The sequence below is a fragment of the Camelina sativa genome, chromosome 12, assembly GCF_030686135.1.
Source record: "Camelina sativa cultivar CO46 ecotype springtype chromosome 12, ASM3068613v1".
Lineage (NCBI taxonomy): Eukaryota > Viridiplantae > Streptophyta > Magnoliopsida > Brassicales > Brassicaceae > Camelina > Camelina sativa.
The window spans coordinates 22,221,065-22,236,805 of record NC_141891.1 but is presented as its reverse complement, the minus strand read 5'-3'; the positions used below and the strand labels follow the sequence as shown (position 1 = coordinate 22,236,805).

The 15,741-nt window shown below is 38.1% G+C and overlaps 1 pseudogene; it reads left to right on the top strand.

Annotated features, from left to right (window-relative positions):
* Positions 1–15,741, top strand: part of LOC147930896 (uncharacterized) — a 103,399-nt pseudogene that overhangs the window by 16,433 nt on the left and 71,225 nt on the right.

The following is a 15,741-nucleotide window of genomic DNA, read 5'->3' as shown; positions in this document are numbered from 1 at the left end:
TTTGTTTATTGAATTTACAGTCTTAATCCTGTTGCTTGCTTGTAGTTTGATTTGGTTTAGCATTACTCTGTTTTTTTATTGCATTGCTCTGTTTTTCCGAATTTGTCTAGCTCGACCACTCACTCGACCTACACTCGGTCGAGTGCTGCTCGAGTTCATCCCCAGAACTTTGTGTTTCATGATTTGTGATTGCCTTGTTTCATTCCTGTTTCATTCTAGTTGCATTTCTGTTGCATTTACTTAGTGTCCTGTTCATTACTAGTCTTTCATTAGTTCATTAGTAGAAGTTTCTATTTCTGTTCTTGCATCATTACTGTTATAATCATCCTGTTTCATTTGCATTTAGTTCTTAGTTCTTGTAGTTTACTTTCTGCATTTTACATTTTCATCTTAGGATTGTTAGTGACAAACAATCTTTACATTTGTCTTAACTTAGATTCATATACATATCTTAACTGTTCACAAACACTCATTTAGGATTGATACCTCTTGTACTGCAATAGCATAAGGGGAATTGAAACACCCATCCATCATTCCATTCATTTCTCATCTTGCATACACATCCACCTTTCATCCCACAAATATATGAGTTTCTGTATGATCCATTAATCTTAACCACACAAGCTAACCACACAAGCTGATCAAGTATGTTTTTCCCCATATCCCCGTGTGAAGCGCAAATTAAATGAGTGTTGTGAAAGTTGTCCCGAGAGGAATACTTGACATAATCATCGAATAACAAGCACCATTACAAGAAGTTGAGAATGGTCTTCTGTATCCGACAACAGTTAATGTATTTAATGTAAGGTCACTGGTTTTACCTGGAGGTGATCTTGAAGATATTCTTGAAGATCCAATTACTGAAGATTGTGAAGAGAACGATACCGATGTCGAGATGACAGACGAATCAGAATATTTTAGTTCCGAAGAGGAAGAGTAACTTCACCTTGGTCGGAAACTTGTTATCGTAATGTGTCTTTGTGTTTAGCATATTTGTTTCTATGTAAAGTTTGTATGTTATATAATATGCAGTAAAACATTTTCAAATTTGTTATTATGGCAAAAAGTTAGCAATTTATTTTGTTTGAAATCAGCATTTACTTGCCATTACATACTTATACACTTATGTCATAACTGAAAATGATACATACTTATACACTTATGCCATAACTGAAAATGATACATACTTATACAGTTATGTCATCACAGTCTTTACTTGCCATTGTTACTAACCAATTGAAGGATACGGTGATGCAAATTTTCCACAACCATTTCTAGAAATCTTACTCTGTTCCTTAAGGCAATGACTTCATCTTCATAGCTTGTTTCTGCATTCTCCTTCTTGCACATAGTTTCTACAGAAGTCCTTGCAATGTTGTCTTCGTGGTACTGAGTGTCATCACCAAACACCATCTGATCTTTATGAACATGAAAAAACACAAGTTTATATATTTTCCCTTGTTCAAAACACATCCAATTTTTTTTGGGAGCCACAAAACAAGAAAACTTGTTTTCTCACCTTCATTAGCTCGGTACCGCTGATATATATCTTTAACATGAGTAAATGGCTGCAAAATAACCGTACAAATATGTTAGATATTGAATAATCGCTGGTGTTGTTTGTGGTCAAAGGTAGTAGGTTTACCTTTGAGGTTCTTGGTCGTAAGTCTGTGACCGGTGTAGATTCACAGTTGCACATCAGAGAGAATGCCACTTCTTCATCACTTGTTTGCGTCTGAGAGAATGTCAGTTCTTCATCACTTGTTTTCGCCTGAGGGAATGCCACTTCTTCATCACTTGATTGCATCTGAGAAACATAGCTCGGAAACCAGTTCCTTATATGAGGAGGTTCTGTGATAAAAACGGATCAAACTAGCAAGTAAACGGTTACAATAAGTGAAAGGCTTAATTGTAACAGATAGCAGTGAAAGGATTAAGTGAAAAGATTCTTACCAGAAATGATGGAGAGGCTATGATCCATAGCTGTCGTCTGCACAAAGAAACAAAATTTAAAACCTGTATTTGACACAAAGTTTTTTACGAACTACTTACGTCTTTATATGTCTCTTTGTTGCACTTAACCACCTCAAAAGGATCTACATAATTGTCAAAAAAGTAGCAGTTATACTAAACTGTGACAATTATAACAGATAACAGTGTGTTCATTATGTGAAGCAACCTCGCTTAATGCTAAGACTAATCGGCCAAACCTGTTTCATCAACATTGCGGTTCATCTTCGAATTTATTGGCTTAGTACCTGATTGTGCAAAAAACAACCAAAAACCACAGTCACAATTCATATAGATTTTCAAAAATTAGTAAAGTTAATCCCTAAACATGTATATAGCGTCGGTGAACAAGGTGATTACAGAGCAAGATTAGTATATTAAAGTTTATAAGAACCACAGTTAATCAAGAGAACACCATTGTATCCGACTAGCAACCCAATATATTTTAATCAAGCACTAAAAAAATAAAACTCTCAACCAATGCTGCTACACAACTTCGATACAATTGCAGAGAAACACATAAATTAACCATCCTTTTACCAGATAATTGACATAAATTAAGATACACTAAACATGAAAAGCATCGATCAACGGAGAGCTTGCAGATAGAAATTTATCAGATTAAACCCAACATTCTCTTCAGAGTTACAAAATTAGACACTTACGCTTAGGAGATGGAGGCATCGCCGTCTTGGAGTTAAATGGGTAGGCCGACTAAGGGGATCACGGTGGCGAAGAACAACACTTTGGAGGTGGAGACGGTGAAAAAAGAGAAAGAGGACTAGGTCGTCACTCGGCATCTGAGAAAATCTCGAGAAGGCTTCAATGAAGAAATTAAGCCATTGAGAGGATATTGGATTTACACATTACGGGCTTTAATGTATAATCCAATTAGGCCCAACCGATTATGTTAGAAAATTGTTTAAAGCCCAACTTTACCATTCTCTTCAATTGGTGAAGATAGAAATTATGTGCAAGTGGAAGATAATTAAAATTTTTTATGATTATACAATTGATATCATATAACATCTGTCTTGCATCTATACACTTATTTATGATTAGACGTCAATCAAGAGTTTAATTACACCAAGTGGTTCACCGTTTAATTATTACTTTCGTAACAAAGTAAATTTGTTTAAATATTTATAGGTTGATACCGATAACTCTTGGAGAAGAGATATACTATGACTCTTTAGCTTTCCCTCACAAATCCTTCTTCTCCTTCTCCATAGGATTGTTGAAATTTGTGTTTCTCACCGTCAATCTCATCTATCAACATTCACCTTTGGTTTCTCTCTTCTTACTTCTTCCCATATCCCCTTGAGTACCTCTCTTCACAGCAACTTTACTTGTCTCCATAACCTACCGTAGCTCTCTCTCCGACAACCTCCGATCCACTGTATCAACCTCTACTCAAACTCTCTCCATTTGAGAAGTTTACACTCTCGTCATCTTCTTCAACGCTAAGGTAAGGTAGCAATGGTTTTCAATATTCAGATCTTTAACTAGGTTTTTTCCCTTCTCAAACTAGCTAGGGTTTTTCATGAGTTTATATTAATATGGAAGATCTTTTATTTGGTTCACTCATTTAAGTAATAAGATAGTTGTGGTTTATATGACTCAATTGCTTATTTTTTACTGATGTATCGTGGTAGATGAATCCCAATGGATCCCAAGGTTCTGGTGGCTCTGCAGCTCCAGGTTGTGGGTTTGGTGGTCTGCATGGCGGTCGTGGTGGACGCGGGGGTGATGGTCGTGGTGGAGGTAATGGTGCTGGCTTCCCTGTTGGCCGTGGTGGTGGCCGTGGTGAAGGCGCTGGTGGTGACTTAGGTCTTCCCTTTGCTGGAGGACATGGTGTAGGCCGTGGTGAAGGCGCTGGTGGTGACTTGGTCTTGCCTTTGCTGGTGGACGTGGTGTAGGCCGTGGTGAAGGCAATGGTGGTGAAGTTGGTCCTGTATTTGGTGGTGGACGTGGTGTCATAAATGGTGAAGGCGCTGGTGGTGGTCGTGGTCGTGGTTATGGCTTTGGTGGTGGATTAGGTGGGTGTCGTGGTTATGGCTTTGGGAGTGAACTAGGTGGGGGTCGTGGTTATGGCACTGGTGGTGGACGCGGCGGAGGGAGAATTAACGGACAGGGCAGAGGTGGACACGGGGGAAGGGGAATAAACAATCACCAACTCACCATTGATGCCTTGCTAGCACAATGAGTTTGATGCCAGTTCTTCATCCTGAGAGACAAAATGGAGCTATGTGGTATGTTTCTTTAAAATGTTGAACACAAGTTTAAATTATTTGACTTACACAAATGGTTTAGGTGATATGGTAAGATGTAGGCTCTGTAGTATATGGGTATATACTAGATGTCCATATGTGTAGAGTCGATGATGCAGGTCCAACACTGCAGGTTATTAAACAATATCCTTGATAGCACATTTGATTATAGAAACTCATTTTGTTTTTTCTTTCAGGTTTGGTCTTGATAGCCCTCCATGGCGAGCCATCGTTGCTTCGATCCCTAGGCACTTTGATGGACTTTCAGGTTTGGTCTTGATAGCCCTCCATGGCGAGCCATCGTTGCTTCGATCCCTAGGCACTTTGATGGACCATGGTATAACATATCTTCGGTTCACAATGAGGGCCTCATGCAATGGTGGGGTGATTTCATCGTAAGGCATTTCTTTGACTTTTTTTTTTTACATAAAGTTTGTAAGAACATGATACTTATTAACTACATAACAATTTCTCTTCTTTTACAGCAAAGTTTTTTCTGGGATGATGCACTTGGCGGAGAAGTGTATCATTTGTGGTATCATGTTCTTAGTGGCCGCCTTAGAGACATGATTTCAAAGGCTAAAGTTTCGGGTACTAAGCCAGAATGGATAAGTGGGGAGATATGGGAGACAATGCAGGAGTATTGGGGAACCGACGCATCAAGGAAGAAGAGCAATATAGCTTCAGCTAATCGAATTTCTTGTCGTGATGGTTTTGGTCCACATGCTCACACCTCTGGTTCACGATCCTACGACCAGCTCCGAGAGTTAATTGTAAGTACTCTGTGAGCATGAGTTTATTATGCTTCATGAAAATTATATATAGTCCAAGTTGTAATGTGATTTAACTTTTCGTCTATATTTTGTAGCGACAACAGGAAGGGATTGAGCCTTCCATGCTTCGCTCTCTCAGAGAGACTCACCACAAATCTGATGGGACTTATGTGGATGATAAGGCGAGGTCGATCGACGAAGAGATTCAAAGACAGATGGATGCAATCTCTCAAGCCTCTGATGGTGCATCACCACGAGGTTCAGAAGACACAGGATTGACTCGGCTTGAGGAGGATGAGCTGTTCTATAAGGTAACAGTTTCTTATTGGTATCTATTTGGATCATAACTGGTACATAATCTTATTTTGTTTTCAACAGTGTATATATTTGATTGTTCATATTTCAAACACAAAACCCAATTTACATGGTTTTATTGATAATTTGATACTATTCGATTGATTGATCTAGATACATTATAGTTCACCAGTCATATATTCGTGTTTTATGAAGTTTGGATATTGACAATACTTTTTGTATAGGTAGTACCATCTCAGAATGGGAGGATCTTTGGACTCGGGGGTCAGAACTACATTCGTGAGCGTGGAGAAAGCTCAGCTGGTGCACTGGAAAGAATCTCTCTTGAATGTCAACTCACTTCTCTTCAAGAGCAGATGGCCACTGTTGTGGAATTTATGAACCAGTATATGACTGCAGGTGCCTCACACTCTTTCCCATTGGTTCAACCAACTAATGCTACTGGCGCGTCTGTCACTACTCCAACTCAAACCAACAACAGGCAGAACCGAGATGCTAATCCGACATCTGCTATGAATGGACCTTCGGAGATGGCTGTTGACACCCACCACAGTCATCCTACTAATGTGCCTGATGAGACCCATGAGCCCGAAGACGATGACGATGAAGAGCTGGTCGGCAGTGCCTTCAATTGATGAACGTGTATCTATCACCTTTCTCCACTCCCAGAGACTATTTCGTTTAAAACTATCACTCAGTTGTCTTTTGGATTAAAACTATGCTATATACCTTTGTTTCAAACTCTTATATGTAGTCTTTTGGGTTAAAGCTATGCTCTGTACTAGTATTTTCAAACTCTGATTTGTAGTCTTTTGTGTGTTGTATGCCTCCAAACTCTGCTCTGTAATCAGATATGTGTTATCTGCTTGTAGGCTTTTGAATTATAACTCTGCTTTGTACTCTCGGTTTCCATGTTTCCAAATAACCTAGTGAGCGTTAAAGCTTGACTCAAAAGGCAACAACTTCCTTAACAAACTTACTCATCGAAACGTTACAAATTCATGTAGCTATCACACCTCAACATCACTTGTACCCAGCGACTTCGTAGCAATTAGTTACACTTACAGACACAACGAAACAATCTGTTGCTAATTCGTTACCAAATCTTAGTCATAACTCGTAGATTTTTAAGTCGCCTCAAATTGTATGTATTTAAAGCTAATTTGATACAAGATTACATAGCTAATAGAGGCTAATCCTTACAGAAAATTTGACGCTAACTGTCAATACTATGACAAAATAAACACGTCGCAATTAGTAACACAGTAATGATGACTATCCTTGTTGCTTTTTGTGAGACATTTATCCACAATAACTTTGTTACAATTAGTAGATAGTATCTACTAATATGTTTGAAACTGTTTGTAAAAAATCCTTGTAAATATCTGTAACATTTCGACGACTTGCTACAACATGGAACATTGCGACGACCAAATAGTTACAAATCTTATTGGTGTCAAATTTGTAACAAATTTTATGTCGCTACGGATTTATTGTTATTCCTACAATTATATTCGTAACTATATAACTTTTTTTTACTAGTGACAAGATCCTAATATGCAATGCATACTACATGAACACTTTATTTTTTTGTAAAGATTTTTGCAAAAAATTTCAAAAATATTTTGTTTGTTTTTTCTATGCCTTAGATGAAATGCAAACATAATATGCTAAAAATTTGAAATAAAAAAACAAAACACAACATCAAATACTATCTCAAACCCTCCATCAAACTTAAATTTCACAGTCCACTGTGTAAGAGAAATTTGTAAGAGGATTCAAGACTAAAAATAAAATAAAACAAGAGATGCAATGTTATTTACAATGGAAAGGTGATGTTGGTACCTTATGGGTTGTAGAAGAAGTTGTCTACAGCATCACTCATGCTGTCATATGTGTAGTTGGGGTCTTGATGCTGACTTGGGGATGGAGAAACAGGGTACTCGACTATGGCCATCGACTGGCACTCGGTCGAGTCGGTCGGTCGAGTGGTCCTCCGATCCTTGTTTTCCTTCTCCCAATCAAATCCTCCTCTTTCCTGACTATGAAAACACCAAAGCAAAAATCAAAATACCAAAAAAAAAACTTAGAATAATATAGACAAAGATACCTTAGGGACTTCCTCTCTAGTGAGCTTGTTTAAAGTCTCTAAGCTTGACTCTTCCTATCTTTTCAAGCTTGAGGAGCATCCTTGAGAAACATTGTAACCTTCTCTTGTTTCTCCTTTTCTCCCCAGTACTTCTTGACTCTCTGAACATTAATTGTGAACTCACTACCATCCTTGTTGAGAAGTGTGACAGCTCCAAATGGTAAAACCTCTTTTATTTCAAAAGGACCTCCCTATCTACTTTTCAACTTTCCAGGAAATAGCTTGAGCTTTGAATTGAAAAGTAAAGCTTGGTCTCCAGCCTTTAGGTCTTTAATGAGAATCTTCTTATCATGGAAAGCTTTTTTTCTTTCATTGTATATTTTGGAGCTCTCATAAGCTTCCAATCTGATCTCTTTAAGCTCATGCAAATCACGGCTTCTCTTAGCTTGGGCTGTCTCTAGATCCAGGTTCAAAAGCTTGATTGCTCATAAATCTTTATACTCAACCTCAACTGGGAGATGGCAAGACTTTCCATAAACAAGTTGAAATGGAGTTCTTCCTATTGGTGTCTTGAAAGCTGTTCTATAGGACCAAAGTGTTTCATCAATTTTGCTAGACCAATCTTTTCTTGTTGCTCCTACTATTCTTGATAGAATGGCCTTGATTTGTTTATTTGAAACTTCAACCTGCCCACTTGTTTAAGGGTGATAGGCTGTAGACACCTTGTGTTTAACTCCATATTTCCTTAGCATTCCTTCAAAGATTTTGTTGATGAAGTGTATCCCTCTATCACTAATCACAACTCTTGGAATTCTATATCTTGGGAAGATTATGGTCTTGAAAAGCTTTAGAACCACCTTATGATCATTAGTAGGACTTGCAATGGCCTCTACCCATTTGGAGACATAATCTACTGCTACCAATATGTAGACATTCCCATTTGAAGGAGGGTTAAAAGGTCCCATGAAATCAATTCCCCACACATTAAATATCTCAACCTTTAGAATTGGATTTTGGGGCATTTCGTTCCTTCTTGTGATATTTCCCATTCTTTGGCAGGCATCACACTTTGTAATGAACTTGTGAGTGTCTTTAAACAATGTAGGCCGCCATAATCCAGCTTGTAGAACTTTTTGGGCAGTTTTGAAAGTTGCAAAATGACTACCATAAGCAGAACCATGACAATGTCCCAACACTCCTTCAACTTCATTCTCTGCTATACACCTCCTAAACAATCCATCTGGTCCCTTTTTGTATAAGTAAGGTTCATCCCAATAGTAACCATTAGGGCTGGGCACGGGACGGGTACCCTTGAATTTTCTCCGACCCTTTACTCGTCCCGACCCTAATGGATAACATAAAAAATTTACTCATACTCGACCCTTAAATAACGGGTACCCGGAGAAACGGCTACCCGGTAAAAAATAGTTGACCCTTTACTCGTCCCGACCCTTTATTATTACCCGGAAAACGAGTACCCGATAAAAAAATATTAATAATCGCAATAATAATTTTATCTTTTGAAATTCAAAAAATGAAAAATTCATAAATTTATGCAATATATAGTTCCAAAAATTATAAAATTACGAATTTTGAAAATAAAAATAATATATTAATTCAGTTAGGCTAAGTTGAACTTAGGTTTTAACTCTAACTCTATAAATTAATAATAAATATTAATAATAATACAAAATATTAACGGGTATTTACGGGTCGGGTAGCAAAACGGGTAAAGGGCCGAGTAACGGGACGGGTATTGAAAACTAAACTAATACCCTATACTCGTCCCTTACTCACGGGTAATATAATTATAATACCCTTTACTCGACCTTAAAGCTGCGGGTACCCTTTTTTTCGGGACGGGTACGAGCCGAGTAACGGGTCGAATACGGGTAACGGGTATTAGTGCCCAGGCCTAGTAACCATTGATGTCCTTGAGCAGCTTCTTCTTCTTGTAATGATCCATGTCTATTGGGATTTCTTCACACACTTTGTAATTGACTATATCAGCATACCATGGCAGATCTTCACTGTCAAGTGCCATCCACTGCTCCATTTGATCGTGCTTGATCGAGTGGCCAAACACACTCGGTCGAGTGCCTGTCCGAGCAGTAGGTCGAGTGGCTTCGATTTGCATCAGTCTCTCCTCACGCATTGAATCATCAATTGGAATTTCCTCATCCTGGATAAATGATCAGCTACTCCATTCTCTATACCCTTATTATCAACTATTTCCATGTCAAACTCTTGGAGAAGCAAAATCCATCTTAACAACCTTGGTTTGGTGTCCTTCTTTGAGTAGATGTGCCTAAAAGCAGCATGATCAGTATACACAATTACCTTGGATCCTACTAAGTAGCTCCTGGATTTTTCAAAGGCAAAAACCACTGCAAGAAGCTCCTTCTCTGTTGTTGAATATCTCCTTTGAGTTTCATCTAAAGTTCTACTAGCATAGTGAATAACATGCAGCTTCTTGTCTTTTTTCTAACCCAGAACTGCTCCTTTTGCAAAGTCTGATGCATCACACATAATCTCAAATGGAAGATCCCAGTTTAGGGCTTGGACTATTGGAGCTGATATCAAGGCAGCTTTGATCTCCTTGAAAGCCTTCAAACACTCTTCATCAAAGTTGAACTCAGTCTCCTTACAAAGCAACCTTGTCAATGGCCTAGCTATCTTTGAAAAGTCTTTGATGAATCTTCTGTAGAACCCAACATGACCAAGGAAGCTTCTTATATCCTTGATTGTCTTTGGTGGTTGAAGCTGGACCATGACTTCAATCTTTGCTTTATCAACCTCAATACCTTTCTCTAAAATTTTGTGACCAAGAACTATCCCTTCTTCAACCATGAAATGACACTTCTCCCAGTTCAAAACCAAATTTGTCTCTTCACATCTCTTTAAGATCCTGCATAGATTAGCAAGGCAAGAAGAAAAAAGAATCACCATAGACAGAGAAGTAATCCATAAAAACTTCAACAACATCCTTAATAAGATCAAAGAATATAGACATCATGCATCTTTGAAAAGTTGTTGGAGCATTACATAATCCAAATGGCATCCTCCTATATGCAAAGGTACCATATGGACATGTGAATGTTGTCTTCTTTTGATCATTAGGATGAATAGGAATTTGGAAAAATCCAGAGTATCCATCCAAGAAACAATAATGGGTAGGATTGGCTAATGTTTCCAACATTTGATCAATAAATGGAAGAGGAAAATGATCTTTCCTAGAAGCAGAATTAAGCTTTCTATAATCAGTGCACATTCTATGTCCTTTTATAGTTCTAGTATGAATTAATTCATCATGATCATTCTTTATTACAGTAATTCCTCATTTTTTAGGGACACAATATACTGGTGAGACCCAAGTACTATTAGAAATAGGATAGATCACACCAACACCAAGCAACTTAAGAATCTCCTTTTTTACTACTTCTTTAAGGTTGGGGGTTAAGTCTTCTTTGAGGTTCAATGCTAGAGTAAGATTCATTTTCAAGGTGAATTCTATGCATGCAGAGACTAGGTGAAACTCCTTTAATATCATCCAAAGAATAACCAATACCTTCCTAAATTTCCTTACCACAACAACTAGCAAATCAAGTTTTTCACCACTCAATTTAGCATTCCCTATATATTAATAGAGAAGCATTCTCACCAAAAAACTGAAGTATCGCACTCACAGAGCTCCTCTACTTTTCTAATAAATACTCTCACTTCTCATTAAGTCATTATTATTTACATAAACATGTCATTAAAATATATGAGACAATGTTTTTTCTTTTAGTTTTTAAAAATAAAAGATTTAATCATCTATTAAAATCCAAAAATATATTTAATTATCACTTTCATAAGCTATTTAATTAGTAAAAGTAAATTACATTTCAAAAAAAAAATTAAACCATTTATTTAATTTTTTGAAATGCTATAGTTATTCTCCTATTTTGAAAAAGTCTGATGACTATTCAATTATATTTAGAAAAATTAATTGAATAAATTATCACAATAATTATAAAAGTAAATTACATACCACAAACAATTTAAACTTATTCATCTATTTATCTTTTTGAAATGCAAAACTTATTCTCCAGTTTTCAAAAAATCCTATAACTATTCAACTATATTTAAAATTAATTATCACATTATAATCTAGTCCTGGGCATTCGGCAGAACCCGGTTAACCCGAACCGAGGAAACCGAAACATTCGGCTATCGGCACCGAATGTGTGAGAGAGAGCAAACCGATCGGCCAAATTAATTTTAGAATTCGGTTCGGTTCGGCAAGGCATAACCGATCGGGTTCACGTAAACCGAAGTATATAGAGAGATAAAATTTCATTAACCCTAATCCCCTTTCATTTTCTAGCTTCTTCGTGAGGCTGCCTCTCTTTAGCTCTCTCTGCAAAAATCGTGAAAGCCTAACCCTTTGAATCTGAGATAACTCAATCACATAATCACTAATCATCATCACGTCTCTTGTCCATAATCGTCTTCCACAACTCGTCTATTGCTCTCAATTGTACCTAGAAGAAGAAACTCCTTTGTCTAACGACCTAATCCGACTGGTAAGCTCTTATTTTGTCTTGTACTCTCTTTAGCATAATGAGATTTTGTTATTTTTCTTTAAGCTCTTGCTCCTTCTCGGGAATTAAGGATTTCAAAAATTCAAAGCCTAAACCTGATTGTTTTCAGATCGATTTCTTTGTTATTCTTCTGGTTTTACCTCTTATGTTTCTTCTTCTGGATTTCTTCATGTTTTACTTAGTTAGTTTTATTTATTTGGCTTAGAGATCTCACTACAGATCTAGAGAGGTTTGTCTGATGTCGTGTGGTCATGTCTAATGTCTACAGATCTACTGATCCAAAACGACCAAGTGTTTGAAACACACCACTCTTGTTATCAGACGGGGGAAATCAAACCATTTGGAACCATCGGAGATAGGGGGAGGTCGACTTTGTCAGATACCATTGACGCCGCAGCCAGCCTCCCACCATTGTGGGGATATTGAAAACCCTAATTGTTAATGGGTTTGGGCTTTGTAATTGTAAATATGTTAAATTGGATTGTTATTGGGTTTGTAATTAGATTTGAGTGCACTTTATTTTTTTTTCGTCTAATTCGGGTAGAATTAACCGAACTAGGAAAAAATTCGGTTTCTTTCCGAACACAAATTTTAGCCTATAACCGACCCGAACAAACTGACTTCCAAACCGATCCGAACCGAATTCTATTTTGGGTCTATTCGGTGGGATTTTAGAAAACTCGAATTTTTGGAAAACCGAATAACCCGACCTGAACAAACCGATTAAACCGAACGCCAGGGCTAATATAATCTTAAAAATAAGTAACAATTTACAAACAATCTTATAACTATTCAACAATTTAATTTTTTGAAAAGCAAAACCTTTTTCTCCTATCCAATGACTATTTAAATATATGTGACTCAACAATCTTAACATGGTCTCTATGAGAACTCACACCACGTCCGTACAACCTTGTCCGTACAACACATTTAATGGGCCGTCCGTACAGATGAGAGATAAAGTGAGTTCAGCCCTTGAAGTCAAACACGAGTAAAGACCTTGAAGAATAAGCCTTAAGTCTCACAAAAAATATCTAGATCCTTCCTCTCTTAGTCGTTGGAGATCTCAAGCATGTGTGCGCCTAGAAGAGTCACATGTTGACTTAAGGAAGGAAGGTCACTATCAAGCTATGTAAATCGTGTATAAGATCTTGTAGGAATATGCTTATTCCCTTGTCTATAATTAGGATGTAACTAGGATTCATTTTAAGTAAGAAGTTCTTTTCTTCTTCTACACTTTTATCTCTTACACTCTCTCTCTCGATCACACTCAAACTCTCTTCTTCTACACACTCGATCATCTTACTCTCTTTGTTTCTAAACTTACATGGTATCAGAGCCTCATTGTTCCTAGTTACAAATCCTTCACTCTTCACAAACTTCCGCTCTGTCTTTTATCTTCATTTTCGTTGTAATCTCAAAACTCGATTCTCTTTATCGGTTGGGTAATACTATTGACCGGCGGACAAAACTCCATGGAAGGCACCAAGACCTTGATTGTTCCAGTTACTCTCAAAGGAGAGAACTACTTGTTGTGGGCAAGGACCACGAAGACGGCACTATGCGGCCGAGGGCTTTGGACCCATATTACCACGAGTGAGGCTCCCAAGGAAGAGCCTACCAAAGACGGCAAAGAAGTGGTCGCAAGTGGTGAAGACAAATGGTTTCAAGAAGACCAAAGTGTGCTTGCTATCATACAAAACTCTCTTGACGCTCCAATACTTGAAGCCTACTCATATTGCAAGACGGCTAAGGATCTATGGGACACATTACAAAATGTGTTCGGTAACACCACAAATTTAAACCGAGTCTTTGAGATCAAGAGGGCCATTAACAATCTAAGCCAAGAAGACATGGAGTTCACCAAACACTTTGGGAAGTTTTGGTCTCTTTGGGCTGAGCTTGAGATGCTTAGACCGGCTACCCTTGATCCGGCCATCTTGAATGAGAGGCGTGAGCAAGAAAAGGTGTTCGGCCTCCTTCTCACACTGAATCCGTCCTACAACGACCTCGTCAAGCATATCTTGAGGTCGGACAAACTTCCTAGCCTAGAGGACGTGTGTAGCCAGATTCAAAAGGAGCACGGCTCCATGGGACTGTTTGGAAGCAAGGGGGAGTTTGTAACCGCTAACAAGGCTGAAGTAGCGACCGCAAACAAGGGCTACTATCAAGGTGACGACAAGAACCCTCCAGTGTGCAATCATTGCAAGAAGCCGGGTCATTTCAAAAATCAGTGTTGGATTCTTCACCCACATTTTCGAGCCAACCGGTCGCTGAACAACCGTTGAGCACCAAGAACACATCAAGCGACCGTGGAGCCGCCAAGTGCAGAGCCAAACCAGCGAGTCTCGGATGTGAACAGAACCACCCTGGCCGCCAACTCTAACCTAATGAGGAAGTCTGACCTCGATGCTCTCATTAAAGCACTCAAAGAAAACTCCGGTAACTCTTATCTTGTTTTAAATCAAACTAAACCGCTTATAGTTGATTACGGAGCCTCGCATCATATGATTAGTGACTCTAGGCTAATTAGTGAAATTAAACCGGCCAATGGAAATGTGATTATAGCTAATGGTGATAGAGTTCCAGTTAAAGGAATTGGTAATCTAAAGTTATTTGATAAGACAACTCAAGCGTTTTATATGCCTAGCTTTACATCGAACTTACTCTCGGTTAAACGAGCCACTACCGATTTAAACTGTTATGCTATATTTGGTCCTAACAATGTGCATTTTCAGGATATTGAGACCAATCAAGTTCTTGGACAAGGAGGTTCCAAGGGTGACTTATATGTTCTTGAATACTTAAATCTATCATCTTCCTCTAATACATCTTGTTTTAGTTATGTTTCAATTAAAGCAAACAATGCTATATGGCATGCTAGATTAGGACATCCTCACTCTCGTGCCTTAGAGATTATGTTTCCAAGTATTTCTTTTAAAAACAATGAATGTGAGGCTTGTATTCTTGGTAAACATTGCAAAACTGTTTTCCCAAAGTATTTAACTATTTATGAGAATTGTTTTGATTTGGTTCATTTGGATGTGTGGACTTCTCCATGTTTGTCTAGAGAAAATCAAAAATATTTTGTCACTTTTATTGATGAGAAGTCTAAATATACTTGGTTAACTCTCTTACCTACTAAGGATAGGGTTCTTGAGGCATTTACTAGTTTTCAAAATTATGTGACTAACCATTACAATGCTAAGATCAAGATCTTAAGGTCGGACAATGGTGGTGAATATACTAGTCATGCCTTCAAACAGCACTTGGCCAACCATGGAATCATTCACCAAACCAGTTGCCCCTACACCCCAAAACAAAATGGTGTGGCCGAACGAAAGAATAGACATCTTATGGAGGTCGCTCGGTCTATGATGTTTCACACCAACGCTCCTCAGAGGTTTTGGGGAGACGCAGTCCTTGCCGCATGCTATCTCATTAATCGCATTCCCACCAAGATTCTACAAGATGTCTCTCCGTTTGAGGTATTAAATAATGAAAAACCTACATTTGATCACTTACGCGAATTTTGTTGCACTTGTTTTGTGTTGAGACCAGGTGAATTACGCGACAAACTTGAGGCTAAAAGCACCAAAGCAATGTTCATTGGCTATTCGACTACTCAAAAGGGTTATAAGTGCTATGATCATGAAACCAAACGGGTCCTAGTCTCCCGGGATGTGAAGTTCGTGGAG